Source organism: Trachymyrmex cornetzi, unplaced genomic scaffold (genome assembly GCF_001594075.2).
Source record: "Trachymyrmex cornetzi isolate Tcor2-1 unplaced genomic scaffold, Tcor1.1 scaffold64, whole genome shotgun sequence".
Taxonomy (NCBI): domain Eukaryota; kingdom Metazoa; phylum Arthropoda; class Insecta; order Hymenoptera; family Formicidae; genus Trachymyrmex; species Trachymyrmex cornetzi.
In genome coordinates this window covers 445002-455887 of record NW_017299959.1, presented here as the reverse complement: position 1 = coordinate 455887, position 10886 = coordinate 445002, and positions in this window count along the sequence as shown.

Here is a 10886-nt window from a genome sequence, read left to right as displayed (position 1 = left end):
ATCTTTGCGCCGTTCAACGTTGCTTGACTCTCACTAGCCTAATTTAGTCATACTTTTAATTTGTTTTGAATTTGAGAGTCCGAATACAATTATTACTTAATATAATTAGTGTGAATGAGAAATGCAGAATCAAATAATAACTCACGTTAATTTTTATATAAAATACTGTAATTAAAAATCTCAATCGGAGATCTGATCAAGTACATTAAAGTTAGATGTTGTTTGTTACTCGTTTGAAAATTGAATGATATGATATGTAGGTCAAATAAAAGTAAGTCAATAAAATCGAATGTAAAAACAAGTCTGTCAAAACTGCGACAATTTACATTCACATATGTCGTCCAATATGTTAAAATAAAAGGTGTCCAATAACTCAGTATCTTTCATTAAATTTAAACCGTTTTTTTATTCTTTAATATGAATCATTTCAAAAATATTTCTTTTGCGACAATTCTTTTCAAAATCAAGTATACTAACTTTTTCCCAATTAAAATTATGATTTGTTTCAGTGATATGTTTCGTGATTACTGAGAGAGAGAGAGAGTGTTTGGACTGTTCTAATTTTATATTATTGCGATGTTCTTTAATTCTTGTCTAATTGGTTCGTTAATTTAATAATGTATTTTTGCTTTGTACACTGAAGGAGGCTTTATAAGCCGAAACGTTTGTAATTTTATATTATTTTATTAATTGTATTTAGATTATTATATAGTATTTATCTTAAAGTCAGTCTAATTATAAGCTCGAAATAAGCCACGACTTTGTTTAATTTGTTTTGAAAATATACGAGCATTTTCACTCTAATTTTAAAAATTAATATAATTAAATATGTAACGAATTACATATTTTTATTATAATAATTACATTATATTAATAGTTATATTAATATAAAAATATTATTAGTACATATTTCGTATATTTTTTAAAAGCTTATGTATTTACATGCAACTATTAATAAAGTTTAATATGTAAAATAAAATCATACGAGTTTCTATTATAACATTTATATTGCCTAAAAAGATTTCAGGATATTTCAAGTAAAATCATAAAAATTGTAATCTTTCAGTCTTTTAACTGTATAAAAATCAAATCTTTAAAAACATATAACTATAACATGCAAATACAATATGAAATAACTGCATTAGCACAAAATGCGAAGTTAAATAGAAGTAAAATTAGTTCTATCGATCACCTCTATCGATTCCTCCAGCAGCACATTGTTTCGTTTCATAAATCCACCAGTACCATCCGTCGGTTTCAATAATGTTTACCTGCATTAACTGCATATGGTATATTCTAGCATTATTAGTCGACAAAAATTTGTAGATAGAGAGAGAAGTACTACAAATTATAATAAAACAATTTTCCAAAAATTTTCTGAGAACATCTTTTGGACACGTTTTTCGTCCGATTCTTACACTTCTACAAAGATAACTAATTTGCACAGTCATTTATAGTGTATAAATTGCACAGTCATGTATAGTGTATACCATACAAAAAATTAGGCCATTATATGAGCATCATCACATTGAAAATTAGACACTATTACCTCTAAGTTAATTAAGGGGGGAACAAAACTACTTATATATATTATACATATATGTAAATTACTAATAAATGATCATCTATATGTATCATAAAATAACTTAAATTAGTGTTTTAAATAATTTCTACACTTTTAAATTATCGATTCTCTATATTTTTTACAAATAATGCAAGACGACTTTACTATTTTTATAATTAATATGTATTGTTAGATACTATTATCTCTAATAGAAGTTTTTACCGACAGTAAACGAGATAAGAATAATAATGCCTCCTAAGTTCAGAGGTGCTAGTGTCTAATTTTCAACATGGCGCAGATACAATAATACTTTGATCAGTATTCAGTATTTTATACTTATATTTAAGACTGTCTTAAGTCAGATTTAAGATGTCATCAATCAATCAGACAGCCGTATCAGCATCTTAAGACATTACTTAAGACAGTCTTGAAATAAGAATAGACTCTGAATAAAGGCCCTTGTTACAAAAGGAAAGACTGTATATCTAGTCATATTTTATAATTTACATGTATTTATACATAATATGAACTTACACTCCCATTTTTACAAAGATTAATGTAATATACATTTAAGAAAAAGTAGAAGATAGAATTTAATGTAAAAATAATAGTATTTAAGAACATGAAGAAGACTGATATCTGCTTGAAATAGACGAAGAACAACGAAAGCCAGGGTTGGCAGGAAAAGTCCAGTGGGTGGAAAATACCAAGGTAAATTCCGGATTTTACCAGTCCGGAGTTTATCCACTGGAATAATGAACTGGTAAAAACTATAAAACTGACTATTAATATGCGATATTATCATGTTTATATATTTTATATATAATAAAATATACATCGCATTATAAAAAAAAATCTTACTAATTGTGTGAGATCTGGTTCTTTTTTACCATTTAACATCTTATAACAAAAAACTAATTTATTTGCTGCATTGATTCTTAATCTAATTCGAATTTTATTTTGAATAAAACTTAAATTGGAAAACACTCTTTCAATTGATGCTGAACTGACTGGACAATTATATAAGTGAATGACAAAATTAATGAAATCTTCGGAGAAATTACTATTTTTATGTAACGCGCTTTACACCACGTTTGAACATTCATATTTCTGACTTTCTCGGAAAAGAACGATTTTGGAAATGGTTTAGCCTCTGCTTGAAACGATACAATTAACGGTACAAATTCAGGCGATATTTCTGCTGCATAATTTCGTGCAATATCTTTTTGTTTTTCGGACAGTTCTGTATTGACATATTGCGGATGCAATAGATAAGCTAGCATATGTGCAGGTGTAACAGCTTCAGAAAACCTCTTTTCTAAAATATTTTTATATGGTTTCAATTATTCATTATTTATCAATGTTATCCATAATTTGGTAGCATCCGCCAAATTGCAATTTTCAGCTTGGCACTAAAATTAAATAAATTATAAAAATTAAAATAAAAATTCATTATTAGAATGGCAATATTTCGTGAACATTGCACTTTAGTTCATCAGACCTGTGATATTGTATCAAGCTCCTTGCCTTGATAAAATAAACAGTAATGTTCACGAAACATTGGCATTTTAATAAATTTAGATACAAAAGATAATCCGTGAAATAGATAGCTTCTGTATAGAAAAAACTCGTAGAAGCTTTAAAAGTTTTAATTAAAGTAAAATATTAAAGAAATAGATTCTATTTATTATTTATATTTTATTTTTTAATAAATATATATAAATATATTTTATTATTTCAAAATAATTTCGTATCAAAGCAGTGATAATATTTAAAGACAATTAATAACTATATATAAATTTATTCTAAGCACAATATGTATATTGAAGTAAAAACAGACAATTCTATTTCTTTTCAATATAAATATTTTTTTTTTCTCTTACCTTGTCAAGCGCGTTTGCTATGTGTATTAATTGACTATGCAAAGATTTTGCTTCTTTAGAAATTATAACATTATTAGTAAATTTAATAATACATATTAGTAAATTAAAGAAACTCATATACAATTCTTTGAAATACTATAATATGTTGTCCCACTATTATCATGATTTTCAGGCTAAATTCTAAGAGAAAATTCTCTCCGTGTAGTGTCTCGCGCTAAGAGCAGTGATATCAAAGCGCGAGATTACCGTATATCTTTACACGAGCTATTAAAAATAATCAAATTTACTTATTTGATTATTTTTAATAGAAAAGACCAGTTTTTTTGCTGGTTTTTTCCGGAAAATACCGGTTTTTATCACTGGCATGGACTTTATCCAAAAAATGTGGACTTTTGCCAACCCTGGCGAAAGCTGAAGTCTCTTTTTTGGTTACATTTTAAAAAAAATTTTTATCTTATACTTTAAGATCATTTTTTAATTTATCACATAGGAAGCTAACCCTACATAAAAAATATAGTTTTGTAAAATAAAATTTTATACCTTGTAAAAAAGGTGGAGAGCAGATATACCATATCGTCTAAACTTGCACACGCCATTTTGCAAAGAGACGGAATAACACAATAAATATTTTTATATTTTGGTGACTTAATCCTGCATATGAAATACCGAATTTCTATAAAATGTGCTATTTTGATAATTACAAGAATATTATATCTTACATAAAGAAAAAATAAATTTAGTCTTTTAAATTCCATTTTAATTGGTAATTATCTAAAAGCTGTACTAATTGTACGTAAAAGATATTTTTGTTGTTTTACATGAAAAGGTATAATTATTTTCTTCTTTTTCTAAATTCTTTTAATAATTTATCACATCTATTTAAAATAAAAAGCTTTCGAAAAGATAATACATATACGTATAATTTATAGATACTATATGAGATTAAAATATAAATACATTTTATTAGGAAGATTAATTGCATGTAAATTATTGATAATTGTTATTAAAAAACAAAAAATTTCTTTTATAACTTTATAATAAATTGTACATTTGCAATTTTTCTGTCCCAATCGGTGGCGCCGCCTGCAGTTCACAAGATTGCATTCTTCCCACCATTTTCTCTGTTGCATCGTATAATATGTTCTTACCATCTATACTTCAATAATAGATAATCAAACAAGAGACACATATGTATAGTCTTTCTACTTATTACAATATCTTATCAAATGTATCTATTTTGTGTATAAAGTGATATGTGTTGATCAAAACAAATAATAATTTTCATATTAAGAATTACATCAAAATATGTTATTACATTAGAATTATCATATATTTCAATTTTAATTTAATTTTCATGAACTTTAATAAGTCGATCTCATAGAATACTAAATAAGGAATGTATTACATGCATATATTATATATATATTTGTTATCCGTTCTTTTTATATCGAATATTAGAACTCAAAGCTATTATAGTTGCAAATTTTTAATATAATGTATTTCTATTATACTCATTTATATTGGAAATATCTCTTTAATCTAATTATATGTTTCTTTCTTAGACGGAAAAATATTTTTAACAGTAATCTAATCTAACAAGAAAATAATCTTGAATTGTGCAAACTCACGTAACATTAATTTTAAATTGTTTTATACCTACTTCTAAATTATACAAAATATCTAACAAATACTAATTTTTTTTGTAAATAAATAAAAAGAATAATAAGGAAAGAAATTAATAATTGTATTTATTACAATGTGTGTATATACATAGCAATTAACAAACAATTTATCTTTCGTCTTTTTACACTGCGTCCTTTTTTTTGAACGCTAAACTGCTAAATTAAACGTGCTAAATTAACCGTTTAAGCGAATTTTAATTAGAAAGCTTTTATTTCATTTCTGGATAGGACCACGTGCTTGGCACGGTAACGACTTCGAAATATCATAGCATATCGCGGCGGCCATAAGAGCGGCCCCGCGAAATATTCATGGGATCTGGGCCCGAATTCTAAGGGACGCTAGCGCCCAATAAGCGACTATTTCGCAGAAATAGTATAATTCTGTTGGCTGTAAAGGTTAAACGAGGGTTCTTGGCCTTCAATTATCAGAGACCGTCCGCAGGCAGCAACATGCCGGAATATTCTTAAGGCGCCCGCCTTTCGATGATCGGCTCGAATCTCATAACTACGGTCGGCCGTTTTAACGTTTACGACCTGTGAGCTATAACTCGTAAAAATGTCGATCGGATTTGACACCTGAGTTAAATGAAAAAATTGGTTTGGTGAATAATAGAGTATTATGTCCAGAAGTTGCAAAAGTACGTGAATATTATACTTTACAGGCGAAGCTCCATGAGCGACGTCTCTTGAAAACACGAAATGTACTAACAAAAAAACATAAGAAACTTAACAAAATGTTTTAATTTCTTATATTTATTACCACAACGATAGAAAAATTATTCAGTACTTTGTGACCATGTTTCGTGTTAAACTGAGCGAAAACACTGCATCGTTGCTTATGAAAAATTCAGGAGTCTCTTCTAGAAAGATACATTTTCCAAAAGTGCACAGCTTTAACGACTAGTTTAACATAATATATTGTTGCACGATGCTGAGTGATATTCTGTGTTTTTGTTTTTATTTTTAACTTCTAAATCGTGAAAGCAATCTGCCCTCATATATTGTATAAAGCATAATTTCAAATCGTTCAAAAAGAAATATATACATAAGAACAAAATTAATCGAGAGTACAAAGTACAAAGTAGATAAGAATAGATGGAGTGATTGAGAGAGATTAGATAGATACAAATGAAAATAAATATAAATTTATCCAAAAATATTAGAATATATCATAAACTTCAATATTCTCGTCTTTACTATAATATTTATTAAATTATTCATTAATACGATACTTGTTTTGTATGTTTTTCAGAATCGGAGGAAAACTATTTTTCAACTTAATAAAAAATTATTAACAAATCAAATATCAGCAAAAAAATATACCTTTACAAAATATGATCAAATATATAATTTTTATTCCTATTTCATTTTACAATTCTAAAAAAATCATCTTTTTTGAGTTATGACAATTTTAATATTCTACAATCTACAAAATTATAACAAATCCAGAATAATTTATTAAAAGTCACATAACTCGAAAACTACTAACAATTTATATTTATTTACTTTAATCGGTTAAAATGACTAAATTAAAAATAAAACAGTTTCTTCTTCAATTACCAAAACTATTTTAACTCTAAATGTTCTCCATAGAAAATTTCTTTTTATTTACAAAAACGGCACAATTGAAAATATATATCACTTGTACAGAAGATATATTATTTAGAAGACTTTAGAACGAGACGAGTATTTGGACGGACTCTGAAGTTAAATTAGGATACTTTTAATGATTGATAGTAACTCGAACATCACTTTTTTTAATTGTATCACTTTTGAAATAAGAGAACGATATGTATCTTACGAGATATATCCATATACGTATAGTTTACGATTGAACGTTCGATTTCTCCCGTAGTTTTCTTTCGACTTTAAGCGAAGGAGAGAGAAAATGTAGACTCCATCATCCCTAGAGGGTCATCCCCTCCTCATCAGTGCGAACCCCCTTTTTCCTTTCTTCTATAGCGTTTCTCCAGCACGGAAAAGCACGCGATTCTCTGAGCGGCAAAGGTTGCTCAAGGCGTTGCCACTGGCAACCGATAAAACTGCGGAAGACCCTCCTGATCCCCTTTCGAAGAACCTTGCCAGGAATTTCTCCCGATCAGCCCAGTTATTGAGTGAGCTTATTAAGAATGATAGACATATTTGATATTATAATTGTTAGAAACATCGAAAATGGCTTCTCTCTCTCTCTCTCTCTCTCTCTCTCTCTCTCTCTCTCTCTCTCCTCCTCCCCCTCTCTCTTTCTGTTTTACTGTAAAAAAAATAAAAGAATTTTTTTCGATGTATGGTTCTCCAAAAAGCTTTTTTAAAATATCCTTTTTCCTTTCATTGAAATATTTATCTCTAATGTAGAGTAAAATACAGATGTATTATTAATTAATTTAAATTCAACAATATAATTAAGAAAATAAAATTTACACATAATCTCTCTCTCTCTCTCTCTCTCTCTCTCTCTCTCTCTCTCTCATATAATTCACGTTTTCAAACATATAAACACACATAAAGTATTTCTCGGGAAACAAATTCAAATATCATTATAATGAAATGCTTTTATTTGATTCTTACATTTATTGTAAGATTTATTAAATATTAAATAAATAAGGACAAACCATCAAGAAAATAAAATGTTGATATAGCTGCTTTCGAAAGACATAGGCCACAATTTCCGGAAGCAGCAGAGAAGGGCAGCATCGATCCCTTGCATTGGGTCGGGAAAATACAAACGGGGTCGATATTGAGTAGCTAGCAAGGGGAAAGGCATCAACTCTCCGAAAAGCTCTAATATGTCTCATGAGTTTTCCACGAGGGACGTGAACGTAATTACGAACATCCCTATCGAAATAAGTTACAAAAATGCGAGAAAAAGCTATTCTTGTAAATGTATTAGTTATAAATATATATATTAAATTTTGTTAAATAAAACTAATCGTTAGAATATAAAATAATTTAATATAAATAATATCATAATTAATCCTTATACAAATATAATATATATACGTATCTAAATAAAATAAAATAAAAATAGGAGTATATGCTTTTTTTTTCTGGTTTAGTATTTTATAAAATTTTATTTTTCTCTAATCTTAATTACATTAACTTTTCGTAGGTACACATATTTTTACTTACTCCGTAGGCACTTTGGGTTTTTATCTAGCTCAATTTTTTAAATTATATTCTGAGCTTCCAAAAATATAGAAAAATTCAGGATTAGTTTTCAACATTTCTGCTATATTGCCAAATAGTTATTTAATTCAAACATCTAAAATCTTTATTTAATAAAAATTGAAATTTGTGCCAAGGAATTTGCGAGTGAAATTTCGCCTGGGTTGAAAAACACCTAAAATGTGCCTACGAAAGGTAAATATTTATTATAAATTAATAATGCTAAATTTAGAAAGATTTAGCCGATGATCTAAATGTCGGCGCCGCGCTTCTACGTGTGTGAGATAGGTAAAAGTATGGCAATAGGTATGGCGATAGGTTTCACGTGCTTCGTACTCCGAAACGGCTTGTATTCCGAGTTCAGGAAGGACATCGGCCCGGTTTTCACTAATCGTGCATGCGGTGAGCACATAGAATCGAAATTCAAAGAGAAGGGTATGCCATTTACAATCGAATCATAAAAAAGGAGAAGGGAACGAATGATGAACAAACAGATCCGCGATGTGCAGGAAAGATTCCCCGCTCTTCGGGGTCGTTACCCCTTTTCGGATTTAGGTCGCCGCCCCAAGGGAGCTCAACTTCCGTCGATGGGAAAATTCGTTCGGTTATAATGGTTATATAAACGCGTCCTCGATTTTTCATGATTCTCCCACACGAACAAGATGGCGGCTTATAATCGTGAGAACTATTATATGACTTTTCTGCTATGGGGCTTTAATTCATGACTCATGAGAATCATAAGGATATTAGTCATATCTAGCAGGGACAACCGAATATGTTCGAAAACTATTAAATAGCAATTAGGTTTTGTCAATGACATTATCAATAAAATCTAAGTAAATTCGAGTATTAAAAGTTGATGATTTCTTCTTCTGAAATTCTTTTATTGTTCTCTCTCTCTCTCTCTCTATCTCACTTTCTTCCTGCTTAATATACTTATATTTTTTAATTCATTTTACTGGCATATTTTAGTCATTCTTTCCTACAGTTTTGATGATATTATTTGTCCGTACTTAATTCCCATCGCAGAATCTCGCATGACCTAGATATGATTTTGTTATTGTACGCGTGTGTTTAGAGTATATCCAGCACACGATAATAAATCGCGTGCACGTAGATAGGAACACGGTTGGCGTAACACACGTGCAAGTGCCTGTGAAACTAGAGAAGATCTCGTTAGCCATTCAGCTGTACCTGACACGCCCATTCATCCCCCTCACCAATACCTTCGCAAGAAAGTTCCTCGTAGAGTACTTCCGGGTTAGAAACTAACTTACTGTAAACACCGTTGAGGAATCAAAAATAACCGTCTTATTTATATATATACATTTACATATTCTCCATTCTCATAAGATTATGGTAAAGTTATTATATATTTCTACAAGAATCACTACATACAATGAGATTAACAGACATTTTCTCTGTGAAATTAAATTTATTTAAGAAATAAAAGAATAATATACTTTGTATATATGTTTTCTAGTTTCAGCTTATAATATTAAAGTATCATTTTATACTTCACAAACGATTAAACAAATAATTTTTTCTTAATTTCCCTAATTTTAAAGCATATTAATTTTATTTTATAATTTCACCATCTCGGCTACTTTAACAAACTATTCTATACTAAACTATCAGTCATTTTTTTCCAGATATTTTATGTTATCTCATGCTGTTAACTGATATTTTTTCTCGAGAACCCGTATTATATTTTTCTTTGCATGTCACATTGTATTTTACTGAAATTTTGTTATATCTATTGATAAATCGTCGCTCGAATAGCGAAGGGTTGTTTTGTCGAAAAAAAGGCTTAAACGACATTAGAAAATTCCATCTATTGTTTGAGAAGACGGGGGTCTTGGAAACTTAGGTCTGAAAACGAAAGGAAAACGGCACGTATCTACAACACTATTCTAAAGTGCTGTTAACTTAAAGGCTCAAATACGCATTCATACACGCACACATGTGTACACACGTATACACGCTCGACCAATCCCAGGCATGTCGGCTTCTAGGAATTCATAGGCGTAGGATTAGCTCTAAAGTAGATCTTTAGACAACCGATTTACACAGATTTTTTTCAAAGATATTTGTGAAATTATATGTGAAATATCAGTTTATTATTCGAAATATAATAATTCTTTTTATGCATCATAGTTGGACTGAAAAAGTGGAATAAACAACAAAAATAATAAAAGTTTCTCTATCATAAGAACAGCTTTTCTAAAATTATTTTAAAATGTTACGAAATTTTTGGCAAGCCACAAATGTTTATCCAATCCATTAATAGCAAATAATCTCAAGAATTATTAAATACTTCTATATATATATATATATTACTATCGAGAAACTGATATAATTGTAAACGTAACAAAATTGTATATTTCTATAGAATTTATATATTAAAAAAAACTTTCTTTCTTTTTAATTCTTAAATTTCTTCGTAAATCGTAAAAAATATCAAAATATGTAATTACAATTCGAAAAGGATTTCGGCGCGTGGATTGTAAAATTGAATATGTATATAAATTCACACAGAAAAAAAGACTATTCTTAAATCAGTAATATATATTCGTATATAAGCAAAAATATTGT